The sequence below is a fragment of the Ambystoma mexicanum genome, chromosome 3p, assembly GCF_040938575.1.
Source record: "Ambystoma mexicanum isolate Mex_15411 chromosome 3p, UKY_AmexF1_1, whole genome shotgun sequence".
Lineage (NCBI taxonomy): Eukaryota > Metazoa > Chordata > Amphibia > Caudata > Ambystomatidae > Ambystoma > Ambystoma mexicanum.
Window position 1 is genome coordinate 688,917,813 of NC_090925.1, and position 13,858 is coordinate 688,931,670.

At 45.9% G+C, this 13,858-nt stretch overlaps 1 protein-coding gene across 2 annotated transcripts in view; it reads left to right on the forward strand.

Annotated features, from left to right (window-relative positions):
• UNC5A (unc-5 netrin receptor A) overlaps nucleotides 1-13,858 on the forward strand; it is a 1,152,281-nt gene that overhangs the window by 763,582 nt on the left and 374,841 nt on the right. The window lies entirely within an intron of this gene.

A 13,858-nucleotide genomic window follows, 5' to 3' on the forward strand; every position in this document is an offset into this window, starting at 1 on the left:
GAGTCTAATGAGAGAGCAGCCTGCCGCGCCCTGAGCTTCCAGGAGCCAGGGGCTCTGCACTGAGACGAGGCGGCGGGTGGGGAGGGGCGGGGGGAAGGGGGAGGAGGGAGCCCTGGGTCCAGCTCCTGTCATGGCTCATTATCAGCAACAGCTCATGTGTGTGTCAACAAGGCCCTGTGTTATTAATACATTATACTTGGCGATCATCTAGGCAGGGGAGAGCGCTCAGGGGTTCATGAGACCTGGGGAGACGGAAGAGCGAGAGGCGGCTTGAATGATGGCTCCCCGAGGGCGGAGGGGCCACCATGCCGTGCTGTGCACAGGTCATGTCAAAGACACCCCTGCTGCAATACATGAACACTCGATGGGCCTGATTTACAAAACTTTTTTCAATGCGACTTTCCCATTGAAAAACGCGCCTGTAAATCAAGGCCCTATGCCGCTCCATATAGATAGGTTTGCGCTATACCATATACCTACATTAGGGGCAGGGGTAGGAGAGAGAATGGAAGAACAGGGGAAGGAGATGAGGAGAAGGTAACTAAGAAAGTGAAAAAGAAAGAGGACTAACAACAGGGGAGCCAAGCAAACAAGGAAGCAGAAATAAAGAGAAGCAAGAAAATGGTGAGAGAAGAGGTAGAGAGTGAAAGAATGTTAGTGTCAGGAGGCAAGAAAGGCAGGTGGCATACATGTTCTTTTTTTGTTTGTTTGGGGTTTCCGCTCCCAAACCCCCAATTTGTTATGCTTAAAACACCACGCCAAACCCATCCTGGACTTTGGTAAAATGGCTGGGTACAAATGTAGCTCAATTAGTGGAAACGGAGAGAAGGTTTGGAGAGGAAAGGACAGGGCTAGACAAGGGTGGAGAGTGAGCTATAGAGAGGGAACTAGGGAGTTGGAGCACAGAAGAGGAGGGTGAGACTCAGCCCTACAGATAAGGGGTGTATCGGCCACTTTTACCTTTTCAAAATAGGCAAATACTCCCAAAAAATAGGGAGTACAAATATTCTCAAGAAAAAATAGCTCTCACCTACAAAGCTCCATGTATATGTTTGGACCAGTAGTGCACTAGTACGGATGTATGAGATTTCACCAAATCCACTTCTCCTAAAGGATAATATTTTTAAAAATAAAACGTCTTTGCATTTTTGTATTAAGTGGGGGGAGATCCCTCCCAGCCCCCCCCCCACTTCCCCTTACCATATCCTATACACTGACCCCACCAGTCATCTATGTTTTAAAATGTAACCACTTACCCAACCAAATTCAAAGACATTTTCTTTTTGAAGATTTCTCATTCGGGGAAATTGGATCCAGTGAAATGTAGGTATCCCCACTAGTACCATAGGAAGACACTACTATTATTACTGCCTGATGGGAAGAAGTAAACCTGGGTATTGTTATGTACATGAATGGTGCAAAGAAATGATTATTACAAAAACAGTTCTGTTTTCCAGTTTAAACATTCATTTTACCCGCTTTTAGAATACTCCCATTTGAAATTGGTCTTACATGTTTACTCCCTGAAAAAATCTTTTTACTCCCAACTTTAAAAAATCGGGAGTAAAATAATCCCATTTCCAAATCTTATCTGGAGCACTGGTGAGACTGCAAAGGCAAGAGTGGGAAGAGATGGTTTGGGGAGGGTGTGGGAGAAACAAGTGCTTGATAGAGAGGGTGGTACATATAGGGAGGAGTGAAAGCATGGGGAGAGTGAATGGGTACACTCCTTGAGCCCCAAGGGGAGAGATGAGGGGTAAAAGCATGCCAGTGAACTGTTCCACCAATGCAGGAAATTTCTACCCATTTAAGTAAGGGTTGGATGAAAGAGAGAGAGAGAGAGAGAGAACAGATAGATAATTTCATCTATGATGGCAATGTTAACCCAGAAATTGGGAGAAAGTGTAAGCCTGGATTCGGCCTCATCCATGCTCTTTTAGATTGTCTGGTGGTTTTATAAAGGGAGAGTGCTCTCAAAAATGTTATTGGCTAAAAAGATGGCCCATAATCAAACATATATATACAAAATATTTGTAAACAAAGTTCCTATGTAAAGTTTTGAGCAAGTGAGGCTCAAACTCAAACATTACAAGCACTATCAGGCATCCATTTTGTGAAATGGATGAACCTCCTGTGCTTGTGATAATTTCTGCCCTTGCGGCAATAATGAAGCAAAAGCCAGCCAGCTGTAATACACAAATCTACCAGCATGTGGCTTTTGCTTCATTATTGCCGGAGAGCAGAGATTAAGACAACCTGCTGCTGGTAAGTGCTTTAAATTTAATTCTTTTTTAAAGCACTGCAAAATAAATGCTGTGGTATGCTTTCTAACTTAGAAAGAAAACCAAAGCATTTATAAAGTTGTATTTATGTTTGCTGGGGCTTCAGCTTTGAGTCTCCTGGGCTCCCCCGACCCGGGTCGGGGGTGCCCAGGAGACTCAAAGCTGAAGCCTCAGCCACAGATAAATGTACTGGCATCACTGGCTTTCCAGTGCCCTCCTGTCGACATAAAGATTTTGCAGGGGATAAAGAACACCCCCTTCACTTCCACAGTTGTTGCTCTTCCTGTGGTGAACTTCCCTGAATTTCTATTAATTGGGTTATAGACAACATATTAAACCCTACCTGTAATAACATGTTTGTAGTCGATTTCTTTTAAATATCCTCACTATCAAAACTCGCAATTTCTGGAGAATATGCAAACCTTTTGGCTTCTATGTCTGCGGCTTCGTTCCCGCAAGAGATAAAGTCTGTTTCTTTAGTGTGTGCTGCACATTTCACGACCGCAGTGATCAATGGGAGTTGTAGTGCCTTAATGAATCTATCCAATAGGGATGCATGTTACACTGGAGAGACGTCTGCATGGAGATAGCCCCTCCTCTTCCATGTAAAGGGTCATAGAACAGCCCATGACAATATTTGTGGACTTCTCAATTGCAAATGCGGGAGCTGCCAAAGATTGAAATATCCATGCGCATATCAGTCTTTGTAGCAAATGGATATTTCCCATCTGTGAAAGGTACTGTGAGCTAAAGTGTGGCTTCAGACTCTCGAGTGGTACAGAACAGGTCAAGGGGCACCCATGTACTATTTTTTTTAGTTTTTGAGAGATTATATGTACCGTACAGGTAGTTGGGGAAATGAAGATTAAAAGTTGCCCAGTCTGACACGGATGGCGCAGCCTTGGAAGTCATTTCTGATTGAATTTACTGCAAAACCATCTAAATCACAGGAGGTGTGAAGCATGTTGAGGAGAGTCTCATGGTTACAGTGTCAAATGCTGCTGGAAAGTCTAAGAGGATTAGGATAACCTAGATGTGTTCATCAAGAGATTCCAGGATATTTTCCCTCATATAGAAGAGACTGATTTATGTGCTTCCTTGAGGTTTTGAAGTTGGATTGATTATTGTGCGTAGGTTCTTTGATTCACAGTGGACTGTCATCTGGGATGATGTGATTTTCAAAATCATCTACCCAATGAAGGTTGCATTAAGGGTTGGCTGATAGTTTTCAGGAACTGTTGGAATGACCCACAAGTTTCTGAATGAGAGGAGTGATGGGGGCAGCTTTCTAAAGGAGTGAGATCATCCCACTGGTGATAGTGGAATGGCAAATGCCTTGCGATTGGTTCAGCCCGGAGATACACACGTTAATTTATGGGAGAGGCAGATCAAAAGTGATATTCATTGCCAGAGGCCTTGCGGTTCTCAGCTGTGGTGAGGATCTTGGCAGTGTTTACTGAGGTGAAGTACTACATGGAGCAGGTGGTGGGAGGGAGCAAGAGTCGGAGGAAGGGAGGAATATTTATGTTCCATGACTGAGCAGCGGATTTGTTCTTAGAATGCCATGGCAAGAGTACAGATGATTGCCGCATAAGGGGAGGAAGTAGGAGACATTTGCAGAGGATTGCTGAGTTCCAAATAGATCTTGAAACCCTCAGAGTCATTATTGTCTATATTGTAGATTCAGTTCTGGAAGAAACCTCCCGTTTTCCTTTCGATGTTTGAGCAATTCCCTCTTTTTAAAGCTATGCAATTTAGCATGTTGGTTGCACAACAGGAGTTTTGCCAGCTTCGGTTGATGTTTCTTACATCCCTCTTCATCTACACTAGATCATTGCAAGCTACTTGCCAGTTTTCTTAATGGGAGGTTCCTCAAAGTCGAGTTTCTTACTAGGAAAGCAGGAAAAGTTGAGCATTTTTAGCAGGAGGACCCGGTCAGAAGATGCCCCGGCTGCAGGTTGGGATGGCGTATTGTCTTCTTTAGAGTTAACTCTAGCAGGGAGCGTGTGAGGTCTGGAAAGAAGTTTGTTTTTGTTGGGGAGGTGGACATGGGATCAGCGAAGCTGAGTTACTGTCCAAGTCCTTTAGCAAGAGATAATGATCAGACCAGGGAAAAGCAAATAAAGGTCTAGCATTGAAGGAAATTAAATGTGTAGGCCACATGTAACAAGTGACCATCCTGGTTGGTTGGTTGGTTGGTTGGTTGGTTGGTTGGATGACCCACATGGAAAAGTCTAGAAAAGGCTTCAGAGTATCTTTTGTCTGGCACTCCAAACAAATATTTAAGTCACTAAGTGTAAGGATATGGTTCCCCATGGTACAAGGAACTGTTGCTGTGTGGAACCCCCATTTTAGAACAGTGAACCTGCAAACCGTGTGTCAGTGCATGGGTCTGCTCCAGTAGAGAACCGACCCTTACATATTGTTTGGGAAAAGGGTTCTCATTGTGGCACCTCGGAGAACTTATTCTTTCACCCTGGATGGTGTGGAAAAGATGGCCTTCAAGACCAAGATACTTGTGTGCTTTTCTTGCTTTTTAGAAAGCCTTGCTGACTGGATGTTGTTCCTCGGGGAGAAGATTTCATACACAACACCTCGTGCATCAGGTAACACCTGACATCCCTCTTGTGAATTGCAGCACTCCAAGTGAAAGAGAAGATGCAAGGCCCTCAGCAGGGCTGGCTTTAGGCCCGGGCGAACTGTGTCGCCGCCTGGGGTGCCACATTAGCCCCCCGCCACGCCAGCTCGTGAGAGTCTTTCAAGGGTTCCCCCGAGCTGGCGTGATGAGTGAAGGTGCCCTATTGAAAGAAAATGCACCCGTTTTGTGCTGGTGCCAGGCTCTCCAGCACCAAGCGGGGTCACTTTTCATTGCAATAGGTCGTTGATGCGAGAGCAGCATGCCTCTGAAAGGCTACCCCATGCTGCTTTAGCATCAGTGCCCTATTGAAGTGAGTAACTCCCGCTCCCTGCTCCAGCATGGGAACGGGGAGGAAATCAGTTAAATAGAGCGCTGCTGCTAGCCACACCCTCTCCCTGAAGACCCCCACCCTTTGGGCCTTGACCTGAGGGGCGCGGGGGGTGCCAAATTAGTTTTCCTCGCCCAGGTGCTGCTAGAGCTAAGGCCAGTCCTGGCCCTCAGTGTCCTTCAATCTACGAGATTCTGCAACCATGAGAAATGTTCATGCCGGAGGAAGCCCTTAAAGCCGCCTGAGCCTTCTGTGGGCTGCCCCTACTTAAAACATGGGGCTGGCCATATTTACTAATGGTACGCAGTATCACCAAGAAGTCTTGAAACAGCTGTGACAAATCATCTTCTGGGGCACCAGTGGCCGAGGGATGAATATCTGTTTCTAAACCATCAATCTTCCCCAAACCTCTAGTACACCATAAGGGATCAGAACAGATTGGAATACAAGTAAATTATAAGACCTCCTTGTCCAATTTTGGTAACGTGGATGGAACGGCAGGCTTATCTCCGCAAGGTCGTGGATCATTTGTTAGTTGCAACACAGTGAATTTACAATTATTACCCAATGATAAAAGGGACTGTCCAGTCAAGGTTGGATAAACATGTCTACTTTATTATTACTACAACAGACAGTTCTAGCACACTACAAAATTCAACCCACCCTGTAAAGAAACACAGAGGACAGACAGTTTCATGAAGGAAAGGGATGCACTCTGGATACATGATATGAAGGTAGGTGGTAAAGTAATCATTCTTACTGTTCAAGTTTATTCATTTGTAGCACCAAAAGGGCCAAAGAGTCATAACTTTCTCTAGGGGCCTTCGGAGAAGGACCAGGGGGGCAGAACCACAATGTACCTTGTGCTGAAGACGTTTTTGGTGCTCGACAGCATCGAGGCAGTTTCAGGACACTTTGTAGCCCTTGAGACAGAGTTAGTGGCGGGAGACAGCTGTGGGTACCAGGCGGCAGGCAGTTCGGCAAGCAAGTCTGGATGGATGTCTGCAGGCTGTCCAGTGCTGCAGCTCAGGGCCAAGAATCGTTGTCTCTGTGCTGGTTGGTGGATCTGAAATTCTGGTCAATTCGGCTCAGACGGCTCTTGTGACTGCAGCATAACAACAGTCAGCAGTGCAGCAGGAGGCTGATCGAGGACTGAACTGTCTCGAAAAGGTCCTTAAAAGATGGACGCTGCATGATGCTTGCGTGGCACTCCTCCTAGCTTCTTTGTCATTTCAAGGCAGATGGCTCAAAGCTCAGGAGAGTGATTGCAGGCAACGGCCTTGTCCTTTGTCCAGAGACTCTCTGGCATTTCCCAGCTAGGAAGCTTCCTGGCAGAACCTAGAAGGGCCTTCTGGGTGCTGGCTGGGTACCTGTTCTGGAGCTGCTGGATAGGTCCTCTAAATCCTGTATCTCCCTCTGTTCCATGGGAGATTTTTAGGGGAGGGATCTTGCTTCCGTCTTGGACCTCATGGCCTTCCTTCACTGGCGGAAGATGTAAGGAAGACTGTACCTTCTTAGCGGGTCCAGATGAGCCCTTCTTGTTATTACTTGCAAAGTCTTCAGATGATCTGCTAGGTGAAGGATTCAGCCCTCTTTTAAAGCCAAATGGGCTCCAGCGATGGCTGCAGGCTAAGCCTACCTTAATGAGCCAATTCTGGGTCCCCACCAACAATCTTCTATTATGTATGAGGTCAGGACCAGAGTACCCTGCAACAAGAAAAGGTAAGGGGTGACAACATACACCTAGGTCCCACCCATCTTCCTGTCTGTTGTAGTTCAAAGTGTCTCTCTGGTTAACTGAGCCCTCTGTGACACTTGTTTAAAGCGCATGCTTCCTTGGAAGTATGTGCTGGGAGCAGACTTCCTGTCTCTCACAAATCACATCCTTCGTCCCTCTGAAAGGGGTCTGCTCTGCAGGGACACCTGTGGTAACTGCTGGACCCAGACAGACTATTCACTTCCTTTCATACAGAGAGGTGGGAACTAGCTTCAAGGTGACACATTGCATACCAAAGGGATGTTAGTCCCATCTTCCTGCTGTCTCTTCCAGCAACCAGCCGGACTATGGAGTCATTTATATTTAAATTAGTCTGCTCATGGCTGGAGGAATGTGTGCCTTCTCCCTTCTGGATATGCTTTGATGTATCCGGTGCTGTCACATTCCAGCTGAATATGACAGGGGAAGACGGCGCCTGTAGGCTGTGTCTTCCCGGAGTACATGTGACTATGCGTTTTGTGCAGGAAGCAGATGGACTGTGTGCGGAATGTCCTCACACAGTCCTAGGAGGTTGATCTCCCATCATTCATTCTCATTATTAAAAAATCAAAAAGCCCAGGTGAGCGCACTCTCCCTGTGCGGATGGTCGAATTCCTCACAACAGCTCTCAAGCCATGAAAGCGCATGCCTGGCTTTGCCAGGGACTGTTTCAATGTGCGGACCTTGGGCCCTGCACTGATCCCTCGCTCTGCCTTCCTGTGATGCTCAGCATGCTCACTGTGGAGTATTCACCTCTGACCTGGAACCACTCCAGCGATTCTTAATCTCCTGCTAAGAAGGAGGTATCACTGTCCGTAGAGTCCGGTCGAAGAAAACTCTGAACTGTGTTTCGTTGTACTTCTACTATTTAAAGAGCATTTGCCCCTGTTCAAGTCCAGTGTTGTTTATTATCCACAGTTCTGCTAAAGTGTGATATTTTCCTGTGAATAAGCAGTTGTATTTTTGTAATGTCTTTCTACGACCCTACTTATTTATTGAGATGGCATCTATGTGCCATGCTGATATCTGAACCCGCCTTACCGCAAAGTAGAGGCTCATCCTTCAATTGTATTACCAATTATGAAATCGGGTGCACATCTCTTGTTTTACGCCCTCAAGGTTATTTGTACTGGGACATCGGGACGGTGGGGGGTTAAAGAGGACCACACTTGGTCTCTAACCAAATTTCCCTGGACTAAATCCCAGTCTCTCCAAGTGCTGACAGGGTCTCAGTGACAGCGTCTGTGGTCGGATTCACAGCAGAGCGCCATGCAGGAGTATAGGCCCCGGCCTTCCGAAGAATGAGCGCAGGCACACATGGGTTCACCCCTCAGCCTCATGGGGACCATTATGCTCCATGATGGCTGTGGAGATATTTCCTTAGGAAGCGCAGCTGTGGTGATCTGTAAAATTATAGGTAGCTACTGATACGCACTTAGAAGAGGGCCTGGTATATTCCAATGCCTTGCTAAGCCTTTACTCTGACCTGATATATTCCTGAGACCTTTAGTCGGAACTGATATATTCTTGAGTCTTGCTAAACCTTTAATCTGACCTGGTATATTCCTGCATCTTGCTAAACCTTTACTCCGACCTGATATATTCCTGCGTCTTGCTAAACCTTTACTCAGAAATTATATATTCCTGCATCTTGCTAAACCTTTACTCGGAACTGATATATTCCCGCATCTTGCTAAACCTTCACTCTGACCTGATATATTCCTGCGTCTTGCTAAACCTTTACTCTGACCTGATATATTCCTGCATCTCGCTAAACCTTTACTCGGAACTGGTATATTCCTGCGTCTTGCTAAACCTTTACTCTGACCTGGTATATTCCTGCGTCTTGCTAAACCTTTACTCTGACCTGATATATTCCTGCGTCTTGCAAAACCTTTACTCTGACCCGATATATTCCTGCGTCTTGCTAAACCTTTACTCTAACCTGATATATTCCTGCGTCCTGCTAAAGCTTTACTCTGACCTGATATATTCCTGCATCTTGCAAAACCTTTACTCTGACCTGGTATATTCCTGCGTCTTGCTAAACCTTTACTCTGACCTGATATGCGTCTTGCAAAACCTTTACTCTGACCTGATATATTCCTGCGTCTTCCTAAACCTTTACTCTAACCTGATATATTCCTGCGTCCTGCTAAAGCTTTACTCTGACCTGAAATATTCCTGCATCTTGCTAAACCTTTACTCTGACCTGATATATTCCTGCATCTTGCTAAACCTTTACTCGGAACTGGTATATTCCTGCGTCTTGCTAAACCTTTACTCTGACCTGGTATATTCCTGCGTCTTGCTAAACCTTTACTCTGACCTGGTATATTCCTGCGTCTTGCTAAACCTTTACTCGGAACTGGTATATTCCTGCGTCTTGCTAAACCTTTACTCTGACCTGGTATATTCCTGCGTCTTGCAAAACCTTTACTCTGACCTGATATATTCCTGCATCTTGCTAAACCTTTACTCTAACCTGATATATTCCTGCGTCCTGCTAAAGCTTTACTCTGACCTGATATATTCCTGCATCTTGCTAAACCTTTACTCTGACCTGATATATTCCTGCGTCTTGCTAAACCTTTACTCTGACCTGATATATTCCTGCGTCTTGCTAAACCTTTACTATGACCTGATATATTCTTGCGTCCTGCTAAACCTTTACTCTGACCTGGTATATTCCTGCGTCTTGCTAAACCTTTACTCTGACCTGGTATATTCCTGCGTCTTGCTAAACCTTTACTCTGACGCGGCACCCATTCACTTTTTACCTTGTCCGTAGCTGGTTTATCAGTGTGTTCCCTGATTCGTCCTAATGCAAGGACAGATCACAGATGTCAATGCCATATGCACCACAAAGTCACTCAGGGGCGGGGGCCATTATACACCCTATTGTTGTCATGGCAATTTTCCTCACATAGATGACCGTGGGGGCTCCACGCTTTGTTCAGCTGTTACTGAATTTTACAGGGTACAATTCTGCTGTATCCCCGGCATGCACCTACCAGGGACTGCCATGGTAACTGCAGCAGAAGACTACTCCAATGCACAGGTGAATGGAAACACGGCCTGTCTCCGCTGGCCTTGGAGTTCTGGGGCAGCAAGAGTGGCCATGACCAGATAGACCACTGTGTAAATGGTGTCTGGACTTAGACCGTAGACGTCATCCGAAGTGTGCCCAGGAAGGAGGCCTGTGAAGTATGAATGCACCAGCCTTTGCTGTTTGGGTGAGCATGAGCGCTGGGTTAGAGGCCTGGGTTCTCAGTTCAGCCATAATTCCGCATTCACATTGAGGTAGTGGTCGAAGTGAGCGGGAACGGTCAGGAGCGGTGTTCCAATACTTTCTTTTTCTGTTTACCATTCCTCTACTTTTAACGACCATATTCACCATTCTATGCAGAAGATTTGTCCATCCATGTCCCTGTGCAAGTTGAAAGCTGTAATAGGAGCCTTAGACTATTGCAATGCCCCGACCACACCATCTTGTCACGTGTTGCACTAGGCTTCCGCCTGCCCTCTGTCCGCCGAGACCACAGTTCCACTACTTTTTTCAGTACACTTCTACCACTGCTGATGGCGGGCCTGCTTCAGTTATCTGATAACCCTTGAGGATGAGTTCCTGACCATCGAATGCAATGCTCTACTGAAGACCGAACACGAGGAAGACATAATGAAACTTGCAGCCTTCCCAGAACCCTCCTGGGCCAGAACAGCAAACATTTGCACAAGTGCTAAAATCGGAGCAATGCAGAAATTCAGCAATGCGCTTCGGTGAAATGGAATAAAGCAAAAAGGTTTTGTCCTAATACATGTTGCTTTAGACTACTACTCCCATGATAACCCACCATTGACTATGCTGGCTAGGGATGATGGTATTTGTAGTCCAGCACATAAGTAGAGCCACACGTCGCAGACCCCTGGTGTAGATAATCTGGATCCTCATGGTGAAGTGCTTCCCCGGCAACTTGTGGAATCCAAACTTCCAACTACCGGGGTGAGGCGGAGGATAGTCTGTGCCGTCAATGTATCCACGGGACCACATTTGTCAAAGCCTGAATCCCTCTTGCCTTAAGGAAGCATTGCTTGCCTACTCCCTGTGCAGAACTGACAACATACATTGGGTGGGTGGGGTGGGGGCATGGGAACCAAGATATCCCATCAGCTCAAAGAGCCCAATGCCCCCAGCTGCCAATGTCACTGAGAGACAGAATGACTGCCAAAGTGCCCTTACTCCAAAGAGAACTCCCATTACCTAGGTACCATTGTGGAGTCTTCCTGCAACCTCCAGCCATGGGAGTTGTGGATCCGTCGCACGTGACGGGACTATACCCCAACTTTAGTACTCCACTCCAGTGGCTCCAACCTGCTCCTGTGGCTTACAGAACATCTGCAGTGCCCCCCCACGATTCCAATGGAACTTGAGTAATGATGGAGCCACACCCGCTCAACCTCTGAGCCTCACCTGAGCAAAGCATGAGGCTGCGCTAGTAGACACTACTTCCAGGTCTCAAACAGCAAAGCACACAAAACCGCATACCGATCATTGAAGAGAAACCCAAAGGACTTGCCTCAGTACTGGGGACCAGGATGCTTTTCCATTCATTGTGAGGTGCCCAAGTGGTTCCGAACACAAGTCGTATTCCCCCGTTTATCGCTGCTCAGCAATGGATCCATGTGCTACTCTGCCAATCAAAATCCTGTGCATCTCCCTTACCTTATTCCAAGAGACTTGTACTGTGTGTGGCAGGGATTTGGGCCAGCTGCTCCCCCAGGAAAGCCCACTCGTGACCCGAATCTTACCAATTATAAGGTTAGGAACACATTCACCAAAAGACGTAGGACTTTGTGTGATTACTACCACCACTGAATGTTCTATCATACTCCTCCTTTACGTCTGACAGGCAAAATCACTTTGACGCCATGAAGTATGGCAGTAGGCGCTATACAAATGCAACATAACATAACAAAACATAACATTAGTAGTTACATGACTGCAGTGTGATATCTCTCTATATACAAAAGGGAAATTTGTGGATATGTGTGTCTCTTCAAAATGTTCAGCATACTTCCCAACATGCTACAAACCTGAAATTTGGCATGTGGGTAGGATCCATGGTGTAGGCAAGTATTAAGTATACATTTTTCAGAATTATTTCTTTTTTTAAAAAGTGGTATGCAGTGCATACCCCTGCCATATGACTCTTCACACCATAGTTCTGCCGTAGTTCTACGTTCATTGCTCCTAAAGTTCAGCAGCTCATTGCTCCTAAACTCCCACACTATCAGCATTCTAGCTGCCGTTGGCAGCACTCACTTTTCAAGTCATGCGGGTGGCACAATACAGTGCTTTTGTAGTAATGCAGGTGACAGGAAACGGTGCATGTCTCTTCAATAGTGTCAACAATGACGTTGTCCATCACATCGTGGCAAATCTCTCTTGACAATTACAGAAACTTCATTTCCTACGGAAGTTGATGAATGTATATCATCTAAAAAACACAAAGCTTACATGCTTCAGCCCTACACATACGGCACTTACGTTGCGGTCGCTGCTACCTCGGCTGTATATCGGGACAACAATAATGTTGCTGCACAATCTCAACGCTCCAACTCAGAGTAGCTGGAAACTATTAACAGCTTCATGCTTTTCTCATGGTCAGCAGCTTTATGTGGCTTGCTCCAGAGCTGGAAAGAAAGACAATTTGCTCACACTAGCTCCTACAGGAAAGACTAGCAATATTGTCTACAAAGAAGCATTGGTTTAGTTCAAACTTCAAACTAGGATTGAAGTAGGAATTACCATGCAACAAATGGGTACACCTGATAGTAAAGTATAAAAAGGCATATCCTTTGAGCTGATCTTCCCTTACTGAAGTGATCCACATCGTCCCTGTGTCGATATGTGCCCTCTTAAGTGACTGGACTTAGCTGCTAGGGAATATCTGACAGCCTACCAGCTGAATGCTTGCTGCTAGGTCTTATCAAAGTCCACGCCCTGTAAACAGCAGGTGCTGAGTAAGTGAACAACCAATTACAATTCTTCCCTTCCTCCTTGTCCAATCACAATCATTTGGCTCATTGCGTTGCGAGGCACTATGAGCGGTCGCTTCTCTCAAGCCTCTTGCTCAATTCTAATGCTTCTGGGTTGGAGAAGGCGGTCTCCCATTTCTCATCACTCAAAGTGTGGGAAATACACACTCATTCTGATTATCACCATTCTCTTTAATTCTATTATACAAATGTGTGTCTGTTCATGGGGATTTTGCCCCTGGATCATGCACCTAAATTGTTCAGTGACATGAAATGGATCCTAATAACAAAAGGCCGGCATTTGAGTGAGAACACCATTGCTGCCCCCTGCCATGAGCAGACTGTTCTGCAAAGTTACCACCAGTTTTCTCTCAAGTGTCTTGAGTCTCTTCAGCCCTTGGTCGAGTTATATCTGAACAAGACATATCATGTACGTGTAGCCTGGTAGCTTTCTGCGGTCCTGCCGCTAGGGTTGCAAAGCCACAGTGAAACACTTTGTCACAGTAGATGTTGTAGAGTAGTTTTTTTTTTCTCCCAATGAAGATTGTATTTTAGGGGCAACTTTAGTTAAAAAGCCTAGAAACTGGATAGCCCAACCGTTATATAAACCTCCTAATAGGGGCCTCTGTGACAGTGTGTCGTCCTGGTACTAACACTGGAACAGCAGTATGAAGGACAAGGAAACATACGATTATGCATTTTATTTTTGATCAAACTTTATTGGAAAAGCAAGTTACAAGTTTAAAAAAACAAACATGCAGGTTACATATTCTGTATCGTCCCGAGTGGATTGTGTGAATTTGGGCTATCTGGAA